At 42.1% G+C, this 27,286-nt stretch overlaps 1 protein-coding gene across 1 annotated transcript in view; it reads right to left on the reverse strand.

Annotated features, from left to right (window-relative positions):
* Positions 1-27,286, reverse strand: part of maml3 (mastermind-like transcriptional coactivator 3) — a 108,383-nt gene that overhangs the window by 55,292 nt on the left and 25,805 nt on the right. The gene's annotated exons all lie outside the window — the stretch shown is intronic.

The raw sequence follows: 27,286 nt of genomic DNA on the forward strand, positions 1-27,286 counted from the left end.
AAAGAGATTAGGACCAAAAGTGTTCACAGTACGAAAAATGTTTTGGGTCTTCAGGTGCTAGGGATGGTAACAACATGAGATACCAAATCAATTAGGCAACTGGCTGCTTCCTCTCTACACGACTGTCATTAGAATACAAGAGGTGTGCTGGAAATCACAATATCCCTAAGACAAATCAATTGTTCTTTCAGCAAGGACTCAATCTGGCTGAATTCTCATATGGAGCACATCCTTTAAACACGGTACACATATGCATGTGTGCAGATAGGCATGAAGTATAGGACAAGGTAAAGCAATGAGAAAACTTGCAACCTAGCAAGTTGGACTCCGGGTTATCAGTGGAGGGAAGGAAAGATGAAAAAGAACAGCTACAGTATTCTTGCCATCCATTAGAATTGGCCAATAAGCGACTAAGCTGCCCCAGCTAAATCCACACCCGTTCTTAGCCTAGACGTAAGTGCCTCTGCCATGGCACAGACAAGATAACAACAGGGTGCTAATGGACGGTGGCTGGCAGTTAAGGTAATCACTATCATAGACCTGGGTGGGAGAGGAGTGGAGGCATGGAGGGACAGCAAAAATAAACTGAGAACCAACAGGAGAGGTGCGAGGCACAGTTAACAGAAACAGAATCTAGGATCAACCAAGTCCATGTCCACATGAGAAATCTAAAGATCTAACTACGTTAACCTTTAATCTACAACAAACAAGTATTGTCCTTCACCAACACAACCTTTTAGTGGATATATTTGAAAACAGCAATCACACATGGTGATGCTGATAGGGGAAACTGTCTCATTTCAGCAGGGGCTAGCTTGACAGTTAGCCACCAAATCTGTTTGACTGCTGATGGATGGAAGTGTGAAGTATCTAAAGCTCCTTTCACGAATCAAAAAGCACAGCAACATCTGGCTTTTGCCTGCAGCGTGAATGGATACAATCAGAATTGTAGAATATAAGAAGATATATAGACTGGGATAAACAATGGAAAATTACAACAAATAGAGTATGACGAAAAAAAGTAAAACGATAAAAACTGAAGTTCCTGTGCAATTTAGTAAGCTCTCAATCTCAATTTCTCTCCTAACTCTCGCTAATTTCAAACCCTAATGGAGTTGGCAAAGAAATAGTGGATGCTATTAAAGTGAAGGATGGGAAGCAGGGACCTCATTTATGAAAGGTTCCCAGGGCACACATTTCATCCATCCACCCAAATCTGAGCCCATATTTAAGATTCACACCTTTGGTAAAGGCTCAAACTAAATTCATTGTACAATGAATGAATTCTATGGACAGGGTTTTATTTAATCCTTTTTATTAGAGCTGTGAAAAATAACGCGTTAACGCGTTATGATTAAATTACAGGATTAATTCGGGTTTTTTTTTAACGCATTTAACGCATGCGCAGAAGGACCTTCCAATTCCGCCGCCTCTGCACTAGTCGCCGCTCTAATGCAGTCAGACGGCAGCTGCCATTCAAACAAACAAACAACATGGATAATTCTGATGAACCTGAGGACCTTCTGGACGGGAAGATCGTGTTCCAAAAAAACAAAGATCGAACATTCAGTAAAACCAAGGTGATATGCACACTCTGCGAGAAGACGTTATCGTTTCACCATAGCAATACCCGCCTAACCACCGCAACGCGAAGCATGTGTTGGTCGGCGAGGGGCGTTCAAGTGGAATGCGCCAAACCAGACTCATTCGCCGGACACATTGTGCAAAAGAAGCGGTCAGCTTTACTGTCAGAGAATTTGAACAAGTTAGTTTGCCTCACCAACTGGCTAAAGACCGAGTAGCTAAGAGGGCCTTTAGAGGCATTAGATTGTATCATGGTGTGGTTAATGGTTGTGTGACAAAAAATATAAAAAATGTCAACCATCCTATGGCTAAGAAGCTCAAATAATTTCTGTTTAATTTTTAAAAAAAAGTTTTATTCAACCACACAATGGCTAAGGAGCCCGAATTCTGTTTAGGATGAAGATTATATTAATGTTCCATATGGAAAAGCAATGATAACTGCTGAAGAACTGCTGAGTTGCAGCACAAAAGAAAAGTTAAATGTCATAAATCTTGTTTTCACAAAAATATTCCGAAAAAATCGGTAATGTGATTAATCATGATTAATCCATAGAAACCTGTGATTAATTTGATTAAAATTTGTAATCATTTCACAGCCCTACTTTTTATATTCTTGCAAGGACATGTGTAGGCAGATAAGGGCTCCTCATTTAGAGCTAAATGTCCTAATTTACAAAACAAGAACTACGTTAATGGTCGTCCGAAGCCCATGTGATGAAGATACAAGATGTTTCAGCACACAGAGAAGAAAAAATCATTTGTAATGTTTCTAAATTACTCAACCCTTCTTACTCTGAAATGCCCTTCCTATCTCATCCTCTCATTCAATTTACTGTACACACACACACAAATGCAGAGAAGTGTTCCAAATGCATCTAAACTCACTTAGTTAGTTTTCATACATACAGTATATACAGAACAGATCTACATTTCAAACAGCCTTGTGTGTTTAAAGAAGCTGCAGAATCTTCTTCAAATCTTCAAATATATCATAACATTTACACTCCCAGCGTTCACATGTGAAAGAGTCAAACACAGACACAAAGGCAGCACCACTGATACGTGTGTGTGTGTGTGTGTGTGTGTGTAAACGCATGCTTAGCTCTTTGTTATTCAGATGGAACAACAAAATATATTCAGATTGTATTCTGACCCTGAGGTGGACCCACTCAAGCTGGCAGACGTACGTACGTACACACACACACACAACACATCACAAAAACAGACACACACCACATCACAAGCACACAAATCATCATATTTTTGTCTTTCTTGGTTTAGTGGTGTGTGAGTTGTGTGTGTTTGTGTGTTGGTGATGGGGGCTATCAAGTTGTCTTTCCCCTGTGTGCTTCACTATGACTGACAGTCAGCCTAATTATCAATACTAATTGTTATTGGTATTGACAGCCAAAAACTACAAAGATTTTGTGTGGGTTCCTTTACCTTACAGCATGAGGATATTTTGGCCAGCAGAAGTAGAAGTACACGTGTGTGTGTGTGTGTGTGTGTGTGTGTGTGTGTGTGTGTGTGTGTGTGGCTTTGACGCTCACAGAGAAAAACACAGGAAAACACGAATCTCCACTGTCACGACATAGCTTTATCAACTTTGTGTGTTTGTGCATTTGCGTGTCTGAGCATTTGTGTGTGTGTGGTCCTGCAATCAATGTGTTTAAATAATTCAAGTCTCCTGTATGCAGGCTTGTGGGCTTGTGTGTGCGTGCGTGCGTGTCTGTGTTGCAGGCTTTCCCTAAATGCCAGTGACTCATGTTGATAATAACAGACTCGTCTTTCAAAGCCCACCTATAAAAACTCCCATAATTATCCAGGTGGTGTGAACTATAGCACCCTCCCACACAGACGCATGTGTGCTAACATGCACACAGAGGTTGCACATACACACACACACACCTATAAAAGAACACATTATCATTTTAACCTTCTTGATAAAATGCTGTATATCGAGACCGAAACAATGAAATAGAAATAATGTATTCAGACGGGAGAAAAAAAGATGGACTGTGCTTCCGTCTGCACAGTCCTGTATGAGTCAGCACGCCATAGCCTGAGGGAACGTGAGAGAGTGAATGACAATATTGCGAGCTGCTAACAAAATGCTTTATGTTAACTGTAGTTAATTAATCATTTGTTTCCTTTAGCACAATTACCAACCTAATTACACCTCTGAATTACACAGTAATATACCTGTCATGCACTGCAAACAGAACCTGACAATATTTTCATTCCTTTGACAATCACAGCGATAAAACACGTTTAAAGTGAAGTGAATTGAGTGGAACGAGCACTTGCACGCGCGAGGGAACGAGTCCAAGAAGATAGAGAGTCGCAGAGACAAAGAATTTTGAAGTAGTTTAATCAAGCTGGAGTGCTCGAGAGAAGAGGGAGAAAAAAAGAGCATCGGCGTCAAAAGGACGAGAGGATGTAAAAGAGCAAAGACAGGGGGAAGAGAAAAAGGAAGAGAGCGCCGCTTGTTTCCCTTTCCGTGTCTCTCTCTGTGTACTCTTTGACATAAACACCTGCTGACTGCTCCTCTGTCGGCTCCCACAACAGACACACACAGAGGGAAAATGACAAAGATAGAGAGAGACAAAGGTAAGAGGCACACGCACACATGTGGGGAGGAAGAAGGGATTTATTTGTCAGGCAGATGGTCTTTTCTCCTTTGAATGGAGGAGCCACCAGAACATGATGATGAAGAGGAGGAGAGACTGTGAAGGAGAGAAGAGGTGGAGGGGGGAGGAGGAGATAGGTGGCTTGATGGAAAGCCATAGCGCGCAAGATGACAGCGGGAAGCAAACGATGAGAGGGTGATCAGAGTGGGAGAGGGAGGGAGAGAATAGAGACAGAGATGGAACCACTAAGGTGCTGTTGTTATAGCAACCTGCTGCTCTGGTGCTTTCTGCGCTGCATCCTTCTTCCTGCTCCTCCTCCTCTCCTCTCGCTCACTTACTCACTCTCAACCACCCTTCCTCCTTTCCTTCCTCAGACCTTCATTGCTTTAAAGGTTGAGCATCATGTCGAATTCAAACCAAAGTCCCAAAATTAAAAGAAGACATCTGCGTCGACAAAATATGGGGATTTGTTTTTCTCCGCGTTACAAACTAAATGTAAAGGAATCTGACAGACACGTCTCTCAATATGAAGGTAACAGGTAACATTGGACACCTAGGATTACCCACGTTTCATCAAAAACATATTCTTATATCATTACTGATATGAATCACTGAAACTGGAGTAAATCTAATCAGCAGTTTCATGCTTTGTGAAGATAATGTATTTCATTAATGCCATATGGCCATTCCTCGCGCCCTCCTTCCTTACTTCTATCCCTCCTTTTCTCTCTTTCACTCTGCCTCTCTCATCGCTACATCATCTCCTCACTGTTCTGACCGCAGGGGACAGTCCGTCAAAAAACCAAGCAGGATATAGCCACGCGCGCACACGCACACACACACACACTATATATATATATATAGATATATATATATAGTCTCAACCATCAAAAAGCTAGTTAAACTTTTGTGGCACAGCATTTTGGTCGCCACAAAGCTGTCGGACCCCACATGTATAGTGGGCTTCTGATTTACAGACCAAGTAAGTAATTTAAAAAAAGGCCCAGACAAACTACAGGTGATTACCATAATCCAAGAAAACTCACTTTACCAGACGGTGTTTACCAGACACACAAACTTAGCAGGCACACATTCTATTATGATATTCTTCAGACTCTCTCTGCTGGCTGGTTGGTCAAAACAAATAAACATACAAGCTTTTAGATATTTTTGTGTATTTCAACATCAGGATTTTCGTGGGGCTCTTCTAAAGGGTTCGCTGCTAAAGAAGATAAAAATTCATGATAACTGAAAGCCAGTTTAGAAAATCAACACAACAACATGAAATTGTATAAGACTTCTCTGGTGCAGTCCACTGTGAACTATTTATGGACCGTATGTGTGTGTGTTTCTAGTTTGGCCCACTAGACTGTGAAATGAGTCAATTAAATCAAACAAGTTTTTAATGAGTAAATGTGTTTGTGTGTATGTATGAGAGTATTGGTGAGAAGGTTTACAGTAAAAAGCTCAGGTCTGTCTCCACCTTTTAGGAATCATCAGATGCTGTTCGGCTTTAAAGGTTCAATGTGTAGAATTTAGTGACATCTAGTGGTGACGTCTCATGTTGCAGCTGAATACCTCTCACCTCATCCACCCCTTCCCAAAACAAACATGAAAGATAACCTGTGGTAACCTTCAGTTGTCATAAAACCTCCAAAAGGTGTTTAGTTTGTCCAGTTTGGGCTACTGTAAAAAACACATGGCGGCCTCCGTAGAGAGGACCCGCTACCAAGATAAATCAAAAGTATTTAAATATAAAGGGCCCTTTTTAGGGTAAACAACAATTCGTACAATTTAGATGAAACACACTAGTGAAAACATACAGGATTATTTTATATTGAATTTCTGCAAATAGATCCCTTTCACCTAAATCTGACAAACTGAACCATCAAGATTTCTTCCATGACAACAGCAGTTTTGAAACCTTTGCTTCGTCCATATCGCTAAATTTGATACACCTGGTGTCCGCGCTACTCTGGAGTTGTAGAGCCTTTAAAGGAGAAGTTTGAAAACTACAGCGCAGTGTTTTAGTCTTGGGCAGAAATAGAGATGTTTAGCAAGAATGACTCAAAACCGCTTGCTGATTGGGTCTTTTGGGGTACAACGTAGCCTTCGCTGATTTGTCGTGTTAAACACAACATGGATAATCAATTCCAAACGTTGCTGAACCTGTTGCTAACAGCTGTTGTGTGGTTAAATTCTGCATTTTACAATGAAACAACTGTTAACTTGTGTAGAACATAAGCTATTATTCGAGCAATTTGCGACAATCCCCCCCGTCCAGAGTGACATGCATACCTTACTGTTTACCTCGAAACTCATTTCCTCTATAGAAAAGTGACAAGAGTGACAAGATGACCTGAGTGAACGATTGTCTGGTTTCTTTTAAAGAAACCACAAGCAGTTGCCAATGATGATATCTCACTGTTCCTTGGTAAATCCTCTGAATGTGACCAGAGGTTGGGGGGGGGAGTGTTTTGTCTGGGCTTGCAGCGAGACAGAGTCTGTCATCCATTTTTAAAATATCGAGCTGTGTTATTTCATTACTACTCACTTCAGTGACCAGAAGAGGATTGTATGAGGGTAAATCAAAAGGCCAAACAGGCAGGAGAGTCTGTCCTTCATCTCAAGGACACAGTTTCAAGCACGTGTCAGCAAGCATCCATCCTGCTGAAGTGTCCTTGAGCAAGATACTGGAATATGGCAAGGGGGTTGCTCTGTAAATGATCAAGACATTAAGGGTTTGAAACTTTGCCCAACACTGAAAGCACTTGTTGGCATTAAGAATTTTGGGCCTGATTCTGTGGTCATAGAGCAGAAGGTAAAATACATGTAATTGCTTTCTAGTCAGGAAGTTTAATATCACTCTCATGTCTTTAAACATGTAGCTAAACCATGCTGTTAGCTTAGCTTAGCATAAAGACTGAAAACATAGGGGAAACACTTGCCTATACCTTTGTCTTCTTCGTACATCGAGGCATATAGGTTAGGTACAACACAGGATTTGTGAAGAGGCCCACAGATTCTAGGCAAACTTTACACTATTGTACGACTATTGATGTAAGACTGAAATTTTCTTCATGAATGTCGACCTTTTCAGAAACACGGTTTTTAGTTTTCCCAACCAGATCCCTGAACACTGAGCATTGAAGGAACACAAAAAAAAGAGTCTGTGGGAGTGAAGGACAGAAAACTCTGAGTGACAAGAGGAAGGTACAAACAAAAGAACGATTTGGCCGTCGTCCCAGAGAAGGGTGTGTGTGTGCGTGTGAGTATTTGTGTGTGTGTGTTAAAGAGAGTGAGAGAGAGAAAGCGCCTGCCTGTCTGTCTCCTGTACACCGGGGACCTGTACACCCCTGATTTGAATACACACACACACTCTTCAAAACAATTAAAGCCTTAGATACTTTTTTTAACCTAATTTCACTTCTGCAAATAAGATTATTTTTATTTTGATGTTAGTTGATTGTTTATTATTCAGTCAAAATAAAAACTTTATTAAAAGCACAATGATGTTCTTATGCAAATGCTCTGAGCTGAGATATTAAGGTGTCTTCTTAACAAGTAAGGGTTGTGGGGGGAGATGGAGCCAATCCCAGCTGACATTGGGAAAAGGGTGGGTTACACCCTGGCCATGTTGCCAGGGTATCACAGTGTCAACATACAGAGACAAACAACTATCCACACTCTTATTCAAAACTATGGTCAATTTAAAAGACTCATATTAAACTAACCCCAATCTACCACAGTACGACGAGAACTGAGGAACATTCTTGCCGTGAGGCAACCGTGCTAATCACTGCAGCACCATGCCACCCAAACACAAAGATGAGGAATGTTATCACACTGTTATTCAGGAGGAGTTGATATCAGACAACTATCAGTAACTGTACTACACTACAGGGCCAGGTAGAAGCCTGACACACACACACACAATATAATACACTGTTGTGATGTGGTTTATTGCAGCTCTTTCTCATATATATTATAAGTGTGTGTGCAGTAAGGTCGGGTAGTGAGCATGCACATTTAAGTGTGTCATCAGCACTTTCAAACCTGCTGACCTGTCATAAAAACCTAGTGGCCACCAACACCCCTCTACTCTCTCTATCCCTAACCCCACAATTCAATATCAGAGACCTGTGTGTCTGTCTGTGTGTGTGTGTCTGTGTGCGTGTGTGTGTGTGTGAGGGGGGATAAAGAGCAATATGTATAAACTATTACCACTGAACGCACAACTAATTACAATCAGAGCCAAGGACTGTGTGCATGTTTGTCTTTTAGTGTGTGTATGTATATTCCTGGGACTCTGCATGTGTGAGTGTCTGCGTGTGTGAGTTTGTGTGTTGGAGTGTTTACATTATAGAGATGAAGTGTAAGTAAGAAAAAGGGCAAGCAGAGAGAGCAGAGAAACAACAAAGAGAGAGGTGGGGGGAAGAAAGAGAGAGAGGGAGAGAACAAGAGAGGGTAAACTGTGTGTGTGTGCCTGTGCACGAGTGTGTGTTTGGTTCCTGACTGAGCAGCTTCTCTCTATTTATAGAGCTGCGGCTCCTTCCTGTTTCTGGAGCTGTACCATCACACTAGGAGGGGATGGGGGGGGGGAAGAGAGAGAGAGAGAGAGAGAGAGAGAGAGAGAGAGAGAGAGAGAGAGAGAGAGAGAGAGAGAGAGAGAGAGACAGAGGGAGGAAGAGAGGAAAGGGGACTGATGGGGAGAAGGAGGAAGTGTGAGTGGGTGTGTGGGAGGGGAGACTGGTCATGTTTGAGTCTTTAGTAAATCAACAGATCCACCCCCTCTCTTTCTCTCGCTCTCTCATCCCCCCCTCCCACCACATCCCTTCTTCCTCCCCTTCCCTCTCTTACTCAACAACATGGGCTCAGCCAGCAGCTACAAACAAAACACACACAGCAGAGAAGGAGACAGAGGGAAAAAGGACTAAACTAAACACTGCATGATTAGTGGGACAAGTTTGCATCAGATGGTGAAATTACATATTTCTGGTCCAGAATGGGAAAATTGTTAAAAAACTCTGTTGAGAGACATGAAAGCACAGTTCCCACCACAACAACTGTTGACCTAATAGCGCTTTAAAAACATTGGGTATCTGTGTAAAAGAAACCACTCCAATCTTCTTCCTGATTTGATACCAGACAAACTGGGTCCCAAAGTGGAATCTGCTAATCCCAACACAAACATTTTATCTCTAAAGCACTTGAGAAGTGTGGACGCAAGGCATATCCATAGCAGACTGATGTGTTTTCAAACAAAAAAATAGTAGTAGTATGGATATAAATTGACTTATGCTATCGCGTTCTAGGAACAGACTAATGGCCGCGTCCTTTTACACATACACGGATCCAGATTGGTGTCCACTGGTATCTGCATTAAAAGTAGAACATTGATGCTCATCCAACTGTGTTTGTTTCTCATTTTTGCAAGCTTGGAAAAAGGTACAACATTACCTCAAGGAATAGCTCTTTCATCTGAGACCAAATAACATTTAGACTAGCTAAATATTAGAATGCTGTGATTGCAAGGTTAACAGTAGGGGACAACACTCTGGAATACTGCATAAACACTCCCATACTGGAATAATTCCTGTTCCTCCCTTTCTCCTGACAATGCTTTCATGTAGTGTTGGCCAAACAGATGACAACTGAGCCATGATGATAAATAAAATAAGTTAATGAAGACCATGGCATGTGGTTGAGAAATCCAGCAAAGGTTCAGAGTGTGCTTGGATTATTCTGCCAAACAAATGATATTGCCTGTTTGTGAGAAGCCAGTGGGGGATCATGTCCTTGTTTGAGAACTGGTGGCAGGTTGTGGTAGAGGGTAAGCCGGTGACAGTGAATCTCTGCCTATACTCTACCCAGGCTAACAGTGGTTTTATCATTGACAGGATGCCAATAAAAGAGATTCAGACACCTCATTAACATAGAATTGTCTTAAAAGGGTATAAAAAAAAAAAAATCCTATTTGCTGTTCTGTTCAAATCTTGTCACACTTACATTCCCAAATAAACATTTGACCTTGTTTCTGCGGATGATAAAGAAAGTCTGTGCACATCCTGTCCAAACTTTCATGGCACAACAGACACTAATCTACTCTCCTCTCTCCATTTATATTATAGTAACCACTGGGGGACACAGTAATTTTTTAAGTAAAAAAATTACAAAAAAATACATTATATGAACGCTATACAGGTTTAAAGTCTTCCCTTGATTTAGACAAATCCAGCGCCAGAAGAAGGTAAATTCACTTTAGCTGAGACCGGTGGAGCCAATACGTCACTTCCTGCCTCTTTCCCTGTCGCTGTTCTGATGGTGTCTGTTCAGAAAACCTCCATCTGCGTTTTGCATGTGTGAAAGGCAAACTCCGCAAAAACTCAGGGCCCAATTCTCCAGACTTTCATGTCTGAAAATGGCCTAAGTGATCTGCCTGCCTGTGTGCACCCTCCTCTTGCTGGCTCATCTTGGATAACCAACCCTTGCTTTAAATTAATTAGATTGGGAAGAGGTTAAAAAAATGATTGGGACGTTTCTACTAGTATACATTGCTGGTCACCTGATCTGTTCATTTCGAATCTGGCCACATTTTGGAAGGTGGCCAATCATTGTCTGGAATGTCTATCAAACTGTTCATATCATGCTGCATGGGAAAGTAATCAAATCCATAGTTTATGATCTGCTGCAGATACGAAAAAAAGATTAGCACAACAGGAGAGGAAAAGAGCGGAGAGAAAGAAAGAGTGAAGGGGGGGTGGCTCCTGGTTTCGTGGCCAGATGGTCACCAGGAGGGGCCTGACAGCTGTGTACGAGTGTGTGTGTGTGCATTCACAGAGAGAGAGAAAGATAAAGACAGATTGTGTCTAACACCTGTCCTCAACAACAAAAGAGGAAAACTCTACATGGGCAACATCAAATAGAGAGCGAGACACAGAGATAGGGTGAATGAACGACTAGAAAGACAGACAGCGTACAGTGCGTATACATCTGTGTGGGTTTCATACACACTCCTCTGATTGGCTGGGTCAGGCAATATGCCACAGAAGGCGAGTGTACCATTTGCTGCGCCTAAACCAGTTGGATTGTGCCTCTGCCAGAGTCTGTCGTGAAGGCAGACGGGGGTGCGCACACACACACACACACACACACACACACACACACACACACACACACACACACACACACACACACACACACACACACACACACACACACACACACACACACACACACACACACACACACACACACACACACACACACACACACACACACACACACACACAGAGAGATTTATGGATGCTCTAGTAGCAGGAATGGCAGTTTTTTCCTGCTCTATTTCAACAGTTTTCCCTCTCTCCACTGTTGCCTGTGAGCTGAGGGGGAAGAGACGGAGCAAGAGAGCAAGAGCCACAGTGGTGAGGGAGGGCGGCTGCTATGGTTACAGATCACTGTGGCGGCCAGTGGAGGGGCCCTGATGGCTACTTGGCAGCGATGCCAGGATCTCACTGGCTGCACACACATGCATCAGTGTGAATGAGTGTGTGTTAAGTGTGTGTGTTGACATACTGAAAGGGGAGTTTTGTGTGTCTTTCTGGGAGGAATGAACCCACTGAGCGGGTGTGTATGTGTGTGTGAGCCTGTGTGCTCTGTGCTCCAGATGTCCTTAGTTGTGCAGATCGATGGCCACACCAGAGCACATCCCACTAACTGAAGTCACAACAGCCTCTCGTTATTTCTCTCTCTCTGCCTCTTGTATATCCAGGCTCTGTCTCTCACTTCTTGTTTCAGAATCAACTATTTGCCTGTGAACTGACCAATCAGATGATCAACGAGCCTCATCGCTTCAGTCAGGATAAATCACCTGATGAGTCTGAATAGAACCGTTCCACTCCACTCTTTTCCTTGTGCCGTCTTCAGTCTCTCTTCAATTTTCCTGTGTGCATAACTAGGTCACACAGTAGTAGACTGCTGTTGCCTTGCCTCTGTGCAAGTCTTTGAATGTGTGTGTGTGTGTGTGTGTGTGTGTGTGTTTACATAGCCTGAACACACACTTCAACTAGACCTGGAGAGAACAAAGTCTAACTCAGTCTGCGCGTTCAGAAAACAAATACAAGATCCAAGACAAGAATGCGTGCTCACACACACACACAGATAATTTATGTCCTTTACAATGGGTTAGCATGTGGAGGAGGTAGTATACCTGGCTGAAAGCCTGTATGTGTCTGTGCTGCACATGTGTTTGTCACTGAAGACATATATGAATCGGAATATAAAAAAAAACCATATGTGGTAGAACTGTACTTAAATATAATCTAGGGTTTGAATGACTTTTCAGATGGAATCAGTTATTCTTTTATTCTGTGTCTTAAGGCTAGGTCACTTGTTACTTTGGTCAGGTTAACTTATTTATGTGAAACGGCTGCAGTTAGAGACTATTCAAGGTCACATATAACATCAAACTTTTATTTTACAGGTTAATGCATCCGTATTTTAAAGCCCCTACACAGCCTTTGTTCACCCACATACTGTGTCGACAATGTTGTGAACAGCTTCCTAATGGCTTGATTAGACCGACATGAACAGTGGCTAAATTTGGTAATGACATTCATTAATTTCAATGGAATCGCATATAGAAGCTCAAGTCCTTTTGCAGCAGCAGTGGTTCAGTTTGGTTCTCAACCAGCCCTTTGCTGTGTCTTCCACAACTTGTTCCTTCCTGTTGATAACGTCGAAATGCCCCAAAAATATATATGAAAAAATAAATTGTGGCTCACACTGGATCTGTTTCCGAAAGACTGAGTAAATCCACATAGGGCTTTTGGAAAACTCTTTCATTTGGATTTGACACGTGAATTTAACAAAACTGGTTTGACTGTGTCAACCTTTCAAGGAAAGGGAAATCTCAAGCCCAACTTGTCAAATACATTTTATTATTATATTAGCAGCTGTACTGTTCACTTTATACTTGTTAGAAACAGAGACCGCATGCTTGCCAACTCACACTCATGAAATCAGCTGGCTTGGCAGGCCACAGCTGTTTACTCACCGGCAAACCTGCATCAGATCACCCACTAACTCCACAAGGACTAACTGCAGCTGATTCTAAAACCACTCATTAACACAGTTACGACTTCATATATAGAAATCTCTTGGTAGTTTAGGGAGAAATTATGGTGATATGAAAACCTTATTGCTTTCTGCTATCATTTACAGGTGTAGTGTTGCAATACTTTAATATTTGAATCTATGAAATGCAATTATTTAGATTTTGTGTTAAATTAATATACAATATCAGCAGCGTTTTTTAATATTGCAGTTTTTACTTAGGAAAGATACAAGTTTTACACCTGTACAGTGTGAATGGATCTCAGTCAGGCTTGTGTGTTTGTGTTGCAACTAGATAGATATCGTAATACTCAGCTGTTAAAGGTAGTAGTATCTGTACTTTATGAATGACAACCGGGGAACACCAGCTTTAATAACATGTCTATTTGTGTATTTAAGTTAACAAGTTATGACCTTGATCGTTACAATAATCCAAATTATAGTCTAATGCTGTAAAATGAAGGCTACTTGTACATTGTCAGAAACCCACCTACATGCATGAATATTAAACAAACAGACAAGGAAGCAGTCAACAGAAACACTTTTTATCTGATTGCATTGAAATAATGAACATAAATGACATCGTAAGTCTGGCATTTCATGGCGATGAAGCTCAAATCCAGGATTAGCTTGCACAATACTGGTAGCCTCACAAACTAATTAGGCTCTCTGCTATGACAAATTTATCACTCTAATTTTTCTAGACCATTTTTACTACAGAAGTCTGGTACCACAGGCTCAGATAGAGTGAATCGCTTTATTAAGAAAAGTATTGAAAAAGTATAAGTATGGAAATTCATGACTTGGTGTCTTAACTAGAGCTGTGAAAAATAACGCGTTAACGCGTTATGATTAAATTACAGGATTAATTCGTGGTTTTTTTTTAACGCATTTAACGCATGCGCAGAAGGACCTTCCAATTCCGCCGCCTCTGCATTAGTCGCCGCTCTAATGCAGTCAGACGGCAGCTGCCATTCAAACAAACAAACAACATGGATAATTCTGATGAACCTGAGGACCTTCTGGACGGGAAGATCGTGTTCCAAAAAAACAAAGATCGAACATTCAGTAAAACCAAGGTGATATGCACACTCTGCGTGAAGACGTTATCGTTTCACCGTAGCAATACCCGCCTAACCACCGCAACGCGAAGCATGTGTTGGTCGGCGAGGGGCGTTCAAGTGGAATGCGCCAAACCAGACTCACTCGCCGGACACATTGTGCAAAAGAAGCGGTCAGCTTTACTGTCAGAGAATTTGAAAAAGTTAGTTTGCCTCACAAACTGGCTAAAGAACGAGTAGCTAAGAGGGCCTTTAGAGGCATTAGATTGTATCATGGTGTGGTTAATGGTTGTGTGACAAAAAAGCTCAAATAATTTCTGTTTGATTTAAAAAAAAAAAAAAAGTTTTATTCAACCACACAATGGCTGAGGAGCCCGAATTCTGTTTAGGATGAAGATTATATTAATGTCCCATATGGAAAAGCAATTACAACTGCTGAAGAACTGTTGAGTTGCAGCACAAAAGAAAAGTTAAATGTCATAAATCTTGTTTTCACAAAAATATTCCGAGAAAATCGGTAATGTGATTAATCATGATTAATCCATAGAAACCTGTGATTAATTTGATTAAAAATTGTAATCATTTCACAGCTCTAGTCTTAACGAAACAAAACTTTTGGTATTGTGACAAGACTTGTGTTTGTGTTGTTCACCTCCCTGCCTCAGGGCAGAATTAGTGAGGGGGCCAGCAGAAAGAAAGTCTTCTATCAAGACCTCTCTATCTACATATCTCTGCCTCTACTTCTCACGCAGTACTTCATCCCCTTGATCCCATCTCATGGCAAAGTAATCTTCATTTAAGGTAAAAACTAGGGCTGTGAAATGATTACAATTTTTAATCAAATTAATCACAGGTTTCTATGGATTAATCATGATTAATCACATTACCGATTTTTTCGGAATATTTTTGTGAAAACAAGATTTATGACATTTAACTTTTCTTTCGTGCTGCAACTCAGCAGTTCTTCAGCAGTTATCATTGCTTTTCCATATGCAACATTAATATAATCTTCATCCTAAACAGAATTCGGGCTCCTTAGCCATTGTGTGGTTGAGTAAAACTTTTTTTTTTTAATTAAACAGAAATTATTTGAGCTTCTTAGCCATAGGATGGTTGACATTTTTTATATTTTTTGTCACACAACCATTAACCACACCATGATACAATCTAATGCCTCTAAAGGCCCTCTTAGCTACTCGGTCTTTAGCCAGTTGGTGAGGCAAACTAACTTGTTCCAATTCTCTGACAGTAAAGCTGACCGCTTCTTTTGCACAATGTGTCCGGCGAGTGAGTCTGGTTTGGCGCATTCCACTTGAACGCCCCTCGCCGACCAACACATGCTTCGCGTTGCGGTGGTTAGGCGGGTATTGCTACGGTGAAACGATAACGTCTTCTCGCAGAGTGTGCATATCACCTTGGTTTTACTGAATGTTCGATCTTTGTTTTTTTGGAACACGATCTTCCCGTCCAGAAGGTCCTCAGGTTCATCAGAATTATCCATGTTGTTTGTTTGTTTGAATGGCAGCTGCCGTCTGACTGCATTACGCCGGGTTCACACCGGACGCGGAAGCGACGCCGAAGCGTGGCGTAAGCGCTAATCCCTGGCGCGCCGGTGCTTGGCTGGTCACACCGGACGCGGTAGCGACGCCGAAGCGCCGCGCATTACTAATAATATCACATACTTCTGCTGTTATCAGCCTGCAGTAAAAACAGCATTTAATCATTTTTTTCAAGCATATACTTACTTGTTGCTCCAACATTAAGCAACAGCATCCCAACATGTGTCTTTTTTGGTGTTGTATTTATACAACATATGCTGAGAATCAACAACTCAAGTTACTTCTCCACTTCAATGATTAATTTAATGTCATCCATGTTGAAGAACTTCTCCGCTGTTAGCTCCGGTAAATGTCGGGTGTCGAGGGTAAATTACGTATTCTCCACTCAAGCCTATGTGGAGAATACGTAGCCCCCCCTCTCTCTTTTTATCTTTATGACTGCTTGTGTGGCTGTAGTGGATGGGCAGAGGGGGACATTAAATAATGTGGTTGGTAAAAGTGGTAAAATTAAAACTCCAAGACAACAGAACGTGAATACAAAGTATGGGATGCATATTTGATCATTTATATCATATAAAATATGTCATCTATATCGTTTAAAATCATTTTTCAGTGTGTTTCCTGTCGCGATATGCTCGCGTCAAGCGGAAAAAATAGACTCGACGCCGAAACGATCGCTTCACGGCGCTAGGCAGCCGCGGCACAACGCTACGCTTCAGCCTCCGGTGTGTTCAGCGCTGCGGTTTAACATGGGAGTGGATGGGAGCCAGAGGATTGGCACTGCGCTTACGCCTCGCTTCCGCGTCGCTTCCGCGTCCGGTGTGAACCCGGCTTTAGAGCGGCGACTAGTGCAGAGGCGGCGGAATTGGAAGGTCCTTCTGCGCATGCGTTAAATGCGTTAAAAAAAAAAAACGAATTAATCCTGTAATTTAATCATAACGCGTTAACGCGTTATTTTTCACAGCTCTAGTAAAAACAAATATGTGCTGTGTTATTTTGTTTCCATGCCTGCGCTTGCTGTGTTTACATGTCTGTGGTCATTCTTGATTCGCTCATGTAAACTCATGAATTCAGCAGACGTTTATCCGCCCTCTAAAACTCTAAAAATGTAATTACTCTCTATTCAGTTTTCTTTACGCTCAACCATAGTCTACTACTTTTTTTTTGTACCTATCCCCTGCTCCTTCTCTCTTCCTCCTTCCATCCCATCCCGCGTTATGCATCATCTCTCTCATCAGTTGCGGAGCCGGCAGACCCATCATTACCACAGCATGCAAGTATTGATCCACTGCCCCAGTGTGTACGTGTTATTTTAAGATGCTCAGACGTATAATCAGTGTGTTAATGATAGTTATTGCCAAAGCGACCAGCTCGGCGCGATTATGCGAGGCCTGTGGATAGCAGCGAGAGGCTGTCGGCCTGGACTCGACTGCTGTTCTTGGGCTCATTGGGTCAAATCTGCAGTGAGGATCACTTCCTGCTGTCTGTCCATCATAAAATGGGAGCTCATAGCTCACACACGTCCTCATTTTCTCCATGGGATTCTTTAGCCCGAGTGTGTATCTAATTATGTATTATGTGATAACTGACAGAGACATCTGAAAAAGGTGATTTCATCTCTACCCATGAAAACTGTTGCTGTAAAGATTTTGAATATCTGCTTCAGTTTCTGGGCTTGCAGCTTGTTAAGGTTGTATCTGTGTGTGGTTATGTTCGTGATGGCCATGCAAGTGTGCAGACTGTTGCCCATCAGCTAGAGGGAAGTGAGGCTTTGTAGCAACAGGCTTTGACTCACTAAGGACGGATGACGTCTGCATTTCCCCAAATCATGGCAATTCCACATTCCTATGAACACAAGGTAAACCACACACACACAAATAGATACAAATCATCTTGATATTGGATACAGGTGTTGTGCCACCACACCATCCTTCCGAAAGGCAAATTCATATTCTCTCGCTCTCAGAAACACACACACACACACACACACACACACACACACACACACACACACACACACACACACACACACACACACACACACACACACACACACACACACACACACACACACACACACACACACACACACACACACACACACACACACACACACACACACACACACAGCTTTGCCAGTATGGATAAGCCCTATTTCGCAGTATTGAAAAAGATGCATTTCAGAGGTAAATTACATCATTTCCATATAAATTACTTTCAGCCAAACACATCTGCTAACACACACATACAGACTTTTAGGTTTATGTTTGCTCCCTTAACTAAAAAACTGTCCACATCACTCAAGCTGCTTTCAGACATACACTGAATGCCGCAGATCCGTTGTATTTTATTCGGAGAAGGTGCATACGTGAACGCAACACTCAGAGTAAGAGGCTCCACCGTTTCTGCAGACTTTCTCCGCCTGGCATCCTAGTGTAGAGACCTTAGCAATTTAGGAAACTCTGATGTGAGGACACAGCAGGGGATCCCCACTGCATTCACCACAAGCAAGTGGGGGTGTTGATGACGCTTCTAACACGCGACAGACACAAGAGAACCTCACGCTGTGTTGTGCGCAAACATACATGCACACACACAGACACACGGAGACACACACACACACACACACTTAAGCCTCTGATGGGGTTGAATGCAACAGGATGGAAGGCCAACCTTGAGCTATGGAAATAATGCCTACAAACACAACAACAAAATGGAGGGAAACTGAAACAGGTGAGTCAAAAGCCCAAATTAATTTACACATGCTAGTGATGTGGAGAAGGCTGACTGTAAAACAGTACAAGTGAAATGTCTCCTCTGTTTTTCTGTGTTTTGTACCATAGCATGGGAGCTACTGGCCTTAGTTTTTCCTTATACATCGTACTCAGCTGCAGTGCTCATGCTGCAAACATTTATTAACTGTTGTATGAATGACGTGATGGTACAAACCTTGGTAATACGCTTCACTGCAATGCCAATACCTTATATTTCTGACAACATATCAATCACCTAACACACCACAGAAACAAGATGTGGTGTGTTAGGATTCATATGGCCAGCCCTGAGTAACAAACTCAATTGAGTTCTATCTGTGTGATTTCTATGGTATAAAAATCCAGGAAACCAGTAGCAGGAATATTTAATACAAGCACACATTAACACGTTAAAAACTAATTGTCTATCCGCTAGCATAAACATTGCTACATAGCGCTAATAGCAATTGAAATAGATTCCAGTTGATTTGACGAAGGTCTATTACTATCGGTATCGGGAGGTAAGATGTTTGTTTTCATGCAGACGAAGCTTGAGGTAAGAGTGAACAGAATAATCTCCAACAAAGAAAGAAAGCAAAGAAAAAAATGCTTTGTATCAAATGTAGTCACCAGCTAAAGGACTTCTTTATGAGCAGAGGATGACAAACACAAAAAATCTCAGGTAGATTAATTATTAAATCAGTTCTTCATCCTCACAGCACAATGCAAAAGCATTAATTGATATATATTATATTGACATTACATTTGGTTATTTTACTATTGATAAAAATGATTGATTATGCGTTATTGCCAAGCCCTAATTTAATCGATAATCTAGTTTTTGTACTCCCTAAAATTGACCCCAAAACCTGTTGTGCTTTTGTCTAAAATTCCACAGTGTCAATTTTAAGTCAGACAAAAAGCAGTTTGGTGATGAACATTGCTTATTTCACACATTTCTTGTGCAAATACATTTTGGAAACAAAAACTAATTCTATCTGAAGCCTCCCTATGAAATAAAACACTAAGTGCAAAACAGCAGCAATTAGACCCTGGAACATGAAGTGAGGTACTCCAGCGTTTCCCCCAGAACACATTCCATCTATGTCGGTAGATGGGGTGCAGATACACATGAATGACGCGCTCTGACCGGTACTCAGACTAAAGAGTGAAAGGCAGGTGAGATAGAACTGGATTCTGTGCCATTGAGTGAAAGATAACTGATTACTTTTGTCTTTAAATCTATTTAAATACATTTTGAATTTTTAGATCATGCAATCTTTTCCAGGTCTGACTATTAGCGAATTTTAAGCTTAAGAGACTGTTACTAAACAAAAATATTACCTTCAATTAATTATGTATATTATATTGAATTGAATTATATAAAACCGTTACTGTTATTGAGGCTTTTATGATGCTCATCATGAAACTGTCTGGTATTAGCCCGATTTGTATAGTCTTGGAAAACATATGTAAGATTTACAATCATCTTCTTCTGTTTTGTCTCTATTTCCAGACTGCTGCTGTTCTCGAAGTGTGCTGCCCCCTGTGGTGAATAGAAAAAATGCCTCTTCAGTCAAGAGTCGTACTGTAACGGAAGAACAGACTGAATGTCTTTTCATGCACGAGTAAGAACAAAGAAAAGTGCTACATTACTCAGATACTGAACCCTGCAATGTTGCAGCCGTGTGTGAGAGGAGGTCATGTGCCGAGTACAAAGCAGCAGGAAGGTTTGTAAGACTGTAAGCTCGAATGGAAGCAGCACAGCACATACACAGACAGTCAGTGAGCTGTGGGCAGCAGGCGATAACATAAAGCTGGCACTGGAGACACTATCTCATTCTATAAAGACAAGAGAAGGCAGGTAGGCGACACTGACTGCAGCAAAGCTGTGATGGCCGTTATTGTCCACGAGACTAGGACAGCTTTTATCTGCTCTCCAGGCTCACAAAGAGGAGTGAGAAAGAAAGCTGGGGTATGTGTGTGTGTCTGCTCTCTTGTGAGAGCAGACACACACACAAACTGCCTGCGGCTCGCTTTCAACATCTCAATGCCTACACACACTCGTCTCTCTCTCTCTCTTTTTCACCCTGTTCTCTTCACTGGTCCTCCTCTCCCTCCCTATTTGTAGTTCTGCCTTTTTTTTCTCCAACTTGCTCTCTCCTCTCATGCCCCCGGGCCATAAACATCCGCATGTCACACACACATGCCACGAAACACAATGAACACACACACACACACACCAATGAGGCACACCAGCAGTTGGCTTTGTTCCAGAGCGCTGGTTCTGGGATCCTGAGGAACCGTTCATGCACAAAATAAGCGCGTATGTGTTAGTGTATGCGTGTGTGTGTCTGCATGCACATACACACTCACACCCTTAACCCCCCCCAACCCCACCGCCTGACGACCCTCCCACCCAGACTGTCGCTTCTCAACACCATCACTTATTCATGTGAGGGAACATTAGAACAGAACTCTCCCTCTCTGTATCCGTCTCTCGATCTCACTAGTGTGTGTGTGTGTGTGTGTGTGTGTGTGTGTGTGTCAGTACTTATGAGCAGTGTCTAAATGGGTTCCTGAATGTCAAGAGTGTGTGTGTTTGTGTGGTGGGCGACAGAGAAAAAGAACCAGAGAGGGAAAGTGACAGAGGAAGTTATTAATTATTTTAGCTCCTATTAGGAGGACCATGTCAAGTCGATACCCCTGGAGACGTGTCATAAACGGCTCTTATTGTTTTCTAGCTGACATACGCCGCTCTCTTCCTCCTCCCTGTCACATGTACCTTTTCTTTCTTCCCTCACTCCCTCCGTTCCCCCTCTCGTTCGCTCCGGCTGTAACATGCACATCTCTCCTCTTACCTCCCTCATTTTCTCAGTGTTTCTTTGCGTCTTTTGTGCTCTTACATCTCCAATATAACCTTTCTCCTGTCTTGTTCTAATTACTTGTAATTTTTTCCTTCTATTTATCATATCACCGTCCTACCTTGAAATCTTCATTGGAGCTAGCTATCCTGCCCCTCCCTCCATTTCTATTCCATATTCACTTAATTTCTGTAGAATTTCCTCCGGTTCACCCACACAGACGCAGCTCACTCATTTCTGTTGAACTGTCTGTGTGTGTCTGTGTGTGTGCGTGTGTGTGCGTGTGTCTGTGTCTGCTGTTAAGAGATCATCTGGAAACTCACAGCCTGCATCGGCTCAGAAGCCACTGTGGCTTTTATCCCTGGCTTAGTCGCAATGATTATGACCCGCCCACAGTCACTAAAGCAGCCAATGAAAGATGGCTGGCCACTTCCTGATTTCAAACGCCATGTGGTTTAAAGAGGCATTGGACATTTACACAGAAGGGAGAGAGAGAGGGAAATAGCCAAACGGAGACAGAGAGATGGAGACAAAGAAAGAGGAATTCCCACTAAGTACGAAATGCTTTCACTTAATATGAAGCAGAAAAATTTATTCTGAGGATGCTATGATTGGGTCAACATGGGTTAAACAATTGTGGCTCTGCAGCCCTGATTGTGACTGAGGTATGAATCTGAAAAAGGGAACACAGCTTTCTACAGGAAACCATAACTATTCTATAGCGTGCAACTATCCACTATAACCCATTTAATGATAACATATTAACAACAATGTCTGGCAGCTTATTCTTAAACCACTAATTCATCATAAAATCAATGATTCATTTACAGTCATAAGTTGACTGAAAGATCCAAAATAATAACATAGTGGACTCTAAAACATTTTTTACAGGTTCGGTCTGCCAGGGAAACCATCATTTTTGAGAATTTAGTAAATTATAACCAACATTTCCAGGCTGACACCTGATCAGCATGTACACATTAAGGTCTAACCGATGATAATATCGGCTGACACAAGCATTTCACATTAGTTTGTGATTGTTGAAACCTATATTGAAACTTGTTCTATACAATAAAGATTGCAGAAAGGATGTGCATTTATATTTCCATTTTAAGAAAAAAAATGTGTTTTCTTTTATATGGTTGTATTTGTGTTTTCTTTTTTATTTATATTTAGTTAGTTTCTTTTGGACCAAGCACTCATTCTTTATCGCTAGTTATTATACGTGGGATTTGAAATTAATGGTTACTTTAGCTCAACAGGTAGCAATGTCTTTTTTCTCTTCCTCTCACGTTTGGAATGATCTGGTTCAACATATGAACATCTTTCAATAGCGGTGTTGTGGAGAAACAGAACACATGTAATGAGTTATGTTAAAACAATACAAAATATGAGTAACTGTATTTACCTTCCTCTGCCAAGGAGGTTATGTCTTCACCCGTGTCTACTTTTTGTTGGTTGAATTGTTGTGTTTGTAAGCACGACTACTCAAAAACAACAGCACAGATAATGAGTTAACTTGGTGAAAGGATGCTGTAAGGGTGGGGGAAGAAAACATCAAATTTATTTGATCATTTTCTCTAACTTTGCAAAATAGGACATTTTTCATCAACATTTCCACCATTATCCAGGGAATAATTCATAGATCTTGATGAAAAAGGATTTAGGAAAATGATATTTATGATTCAAATGGTGAAATTTGGTGCAGCTTGAGACTGTTTGGTCTGGGTGAAGATATGTGTTGTACTGAGTGTCATTCTGCAAAAGTCAGCTTACTTTTGGTGTGTGAGCTATCTACCTCACTCTGTGCCCCAGTGCAGATGTCATTCTTAATATTGATATACTTTTTACCCATTTGACACTGTGGGTAAACAGAGAAAGTAAAAGTGTTTAACTGAACTGTAAATTCACACTGATTTATTTTCATCTTGTTTACTGGCTTTCACACTAAACACAAAGCTGTGGGAGTCACTAAAGATCACTCCTGGGTTCAGTGCTGTGTGAATGACGCATAACAGACTCATTCAGTGTTATTGATATGCAATAGTAATGTAATATAACAGAATACCTTAAAGTTACACTATTGTATTGTAGTCTGTATATGCAGCTTAATATATTTTAATCATAACTTTGATGTTTTTGCAACTTTAGCATAATATAGCATTTTTTTTTAACTTAAGTACTATCTGCAGCTTACAAGGAAAACATATTTTCCTTCAGAGAAAATGGATTTGAGTTCATCCGCTGAGTTCTGTGCATGTCTCTGCATCTTGCATCTTGTGAGTCACGATGTTGGGGAATTTGTCGTCAATCCCCAATCTCTGGTGTAAACATTAAGATACAAGTTTAGCATCTAGCAAACAAACAAACTACTCTCTAATAAACAGTTTGCAGGATACAAGTCAAGGCAGGGAGATCTTTGACCTTGAAATCTGTTAGGAGTTACCAGTCTAAGACACAAACGACACACTAATTAACTGTGTGCACACTCGCAGGCACTCAGAGTCTGTATATGCGCGCGCACAATCACATACAGAGAGACACATGGAAACAGGAATCAAAACCATGCACATGTGATGTCTATGAACACGCATGTACACACACATTACACACAGCTTTCTATTGTCCCTCAGACAAAGATGGGAGTGCATCCCTCTGCAAGTGCCCCTGGGGGAGACCTGATTCTGCACCCACCCCTTAACTCCAACAACACTCACGTGCACACAAACACACAGAGAGAGAGAGAGAGAGAGAGAGAGAGAGAGAGAGAGAGAGATATTAACCCACCCCCATACTTGATGGCCTGTTTTGAAGAGTAACAAACAGGCTAGCAGACAGGAGTGGGGGTGGGGCAAAAGGGTCTCTCTATGGTAACAAGGGCATTATAAGCCAATTAGGAGTGCTGCCTGAGTGACTGAAAGACAGGGTGGTGAGCACAACACGACTTGCTGTCTGATGTGTAGAAGGTGTGTGTGTTTGTGTGCGAGTCTTTGTATCAAATTGCATTCCCCTCTTTTTTTGGGGCTAAACGGCTGTAAACAGCCTGACACACATGCGCACACACACATGCACATGGGGCAAATATCCACACGATCCCCTCCCTTGAGGTCAACCTCCTACACGCGAAGGCATTCAAAAGATCCCTTTGTCTCGTCTCTGTATCGTGCCAGAGAAATTGAGGAGAAAGACGACAGAGAGGGAGAAGGAGAGCGAGTTAGAAAAAAAGAGAGAGCAGAGAGAAGAAAAAGAGCAGCAAAAGGGAAAGGATTTGCAGGAAAGCAAGGAGTGAAGAGGGAAACCTGGGGAGGGGGGCAGAGAGAAAACATGGAACAGGAGACAGGGGAACGGAAGGAGGAGTGTGGAGGAAGACAAGGGGAGAGCGGGAGCGGAGATGGAGGCTGGGAGAGAGCAAGAGACAACCGGGCTCCACTGCTGCTCTGAACTCGTTTGATCCAGTTCGTCTCGCCAGGCGTTCCTCGAGATACATTCCTGTGGCTAGCTGGGCGCAGAGTGCGCGCGAGAGAGACAGAGAGATAGTGAGAGAGAAAAGCTGGTAGGTAATTTGCGAGAAGAGTAAAATAAATTAAAAGAAAAGGAAAGCAAGGGAGCAAAATGAACAGAGAGACTTATTCAAGAAAGAACAGCTGCAACAAAAGTTCCCAAAGGGCTATAATGTTACCTACTACTAAAGTCCAACCCCCAAACACACACACCCTCTTGCTCTTTTATGTTTTTTTGTCTTCTCACTGCTGGAAACCTAAAGGCCGAATTATAGTCGGGTTGCACCACGCACGCATGCACGCAAGACACGCATCACGCCCCTTTTGTGCCCTCTGGCGGCTTGCGTGCGTCCGCCAATTTTTCTAACTATATGACAAAACGACGCGAGCCTCACGCAGCCCGCAAGGCTTGTGATTGGTCGGCTTGCTACATCCCGTCTGGAGTCTAGTTTCCGGTTTCATGCCCCACAATACGCGGAAATCACGGAAGATTTAAAAGAACGAATATGGACCAAATAGATGAGCACTTGGCAGAAGAGATCCGAAAGTATGACCACTTGTATAAAGCCTGAAACATGCTTCTGCGTTTTTACGGGCCCGTAAGCGCAAGAGCCCTTTCCGGGTGCCTTACGTGCTTATGTATCCCTTCTTACGTGCTGACGGGCGTCGCCCCACTTTTCTAAAATTTACAGCAAAGCTCCGCAAGCTCACTCAGCCCGCAAGGCTGTGATTGGTCTGCTCTACATCCCTTCTGGAGCTGCATTACCGGTTTCATGCCCCATAATACAGGCAGAAACAACGGGAGATTTAGAAGAATGAATATGGACCAAATAGAAGAGCGTTTGGCAGAAGAGATCCGAAAGTATGTCCACTTGTATAACCCGTCACTGACTGGCGTATTTGTCCGCCTGAAAAAGGCTACAAGGAGCCGCAGTAGCTATGTAAATAAACAATCGATGAAGAAGAAAGAAGGCGTCTCTCAGGTCGTCTTCGACAAAAAGCATTACTCCGCCTAGTGTTCTGGCGCGGAATTGCTTTGTAAGACGCGCAACGGTTGGGGAAGCATGAATGACAACGAGTCTAGCTTAACCCGTCACTGACTGGCCGATTTGTCCGCCAGAAATAGGCTATGAGGATCCGGAGTGGCGATCTAAATAAACAGTCGACGAAGAAGAAGACGTCTCTTCTTTGTGTGTTTTGTCTTCGACAAACAACGTTACTCCGCCTAGTGTTCTGGCGGTGAATTGCGTTGCAACACGTTAGAAAAGCATAAATCAAAACGAGTCCGTCGATGCAACTGCGTGGCCTTCCGCGGTTGCAGTCGCAGGACTATGATTCGGCCTTCAGTCCTACAGTAAGGGACGCAAGACATAACGAGAGGAGACGAGACGAGAGGGAAAGGAGGAGAGGATACAAGATGAGACGAGAGGGGAGAAGAGGAAGAGGAGAGGCAAACATAGGCACAGAGACAGTCACATTTAAAACAATTGAAAAAAGTCTAAAGTATAAGCAACAAGCGGCCGAGAGCAGATGTGAGTGTGTATGTGTGAGAGAAAAGCATACTTCAGTGCTGCACATACTCACGGCCTGCAGATTGCAGAGTGAAAAAGGGACTGAATGAGAAGGAATGGAAAACCGGGAAGGAAAGATTTATGTTTTTCTGTTAAGTCGGTCAATTAGAAGTAGAAGAAATGGAAGTTTTCTTCGGTTTAAATTCCATGTATCAAACTATGGAAAGATTTTCGAGTATAGAATCATATATGACATTAAATACATGTAAGCTCTGTAATAGCTGTATTACTGAAAATGAATTGTATTCGCTGATCACGAGGCCATTCATCCCAGACGGGATGCCTCCCACCCAAAGGAGGGTTCCACAGTTTCAGTGTTTCTACCTCGACAGGAAATATTAAACTCAAAGGGCTGAAGTCATGCTACATTGGATGTTCCTAAGGGCTCAAAAAAACATGTGTAACCAATAAATGAACTCACTGTTTTGCATTTTAAAAATTCCATTGTGTTTTTTTACTGTGTTGGTTGGTTGGTTGAAGAGACTCTGGTCCACGTTTGTGCTAGACAGACGTTGACGTGGTTTGTAATTCGACTGGTGCAGTCGCCATTAGCTCTGTTGTGTCACTGGGGTTTATCACTGATCCAGGCTCCTTAGCAGATGGTGGCAGCAATGCACCATTTTGTAGTTTTACCCCATGTGTAGGTGTGT

Source organism: Pleuronectes platessa, chromosome 3 (genome assembly GCF_947347685.1).
Source record: "Pleuronectes platessa chromosome 3, fPlePla1.1, whole genome shotgun sequence".
Classification (NCBI taxonomy): Eukaryota; Metazoa; Chordata; class Actinopteri; order Pleuronectiformes; family Pleuronectidae; genus Pleuronectes; species Pleuronectes platessa.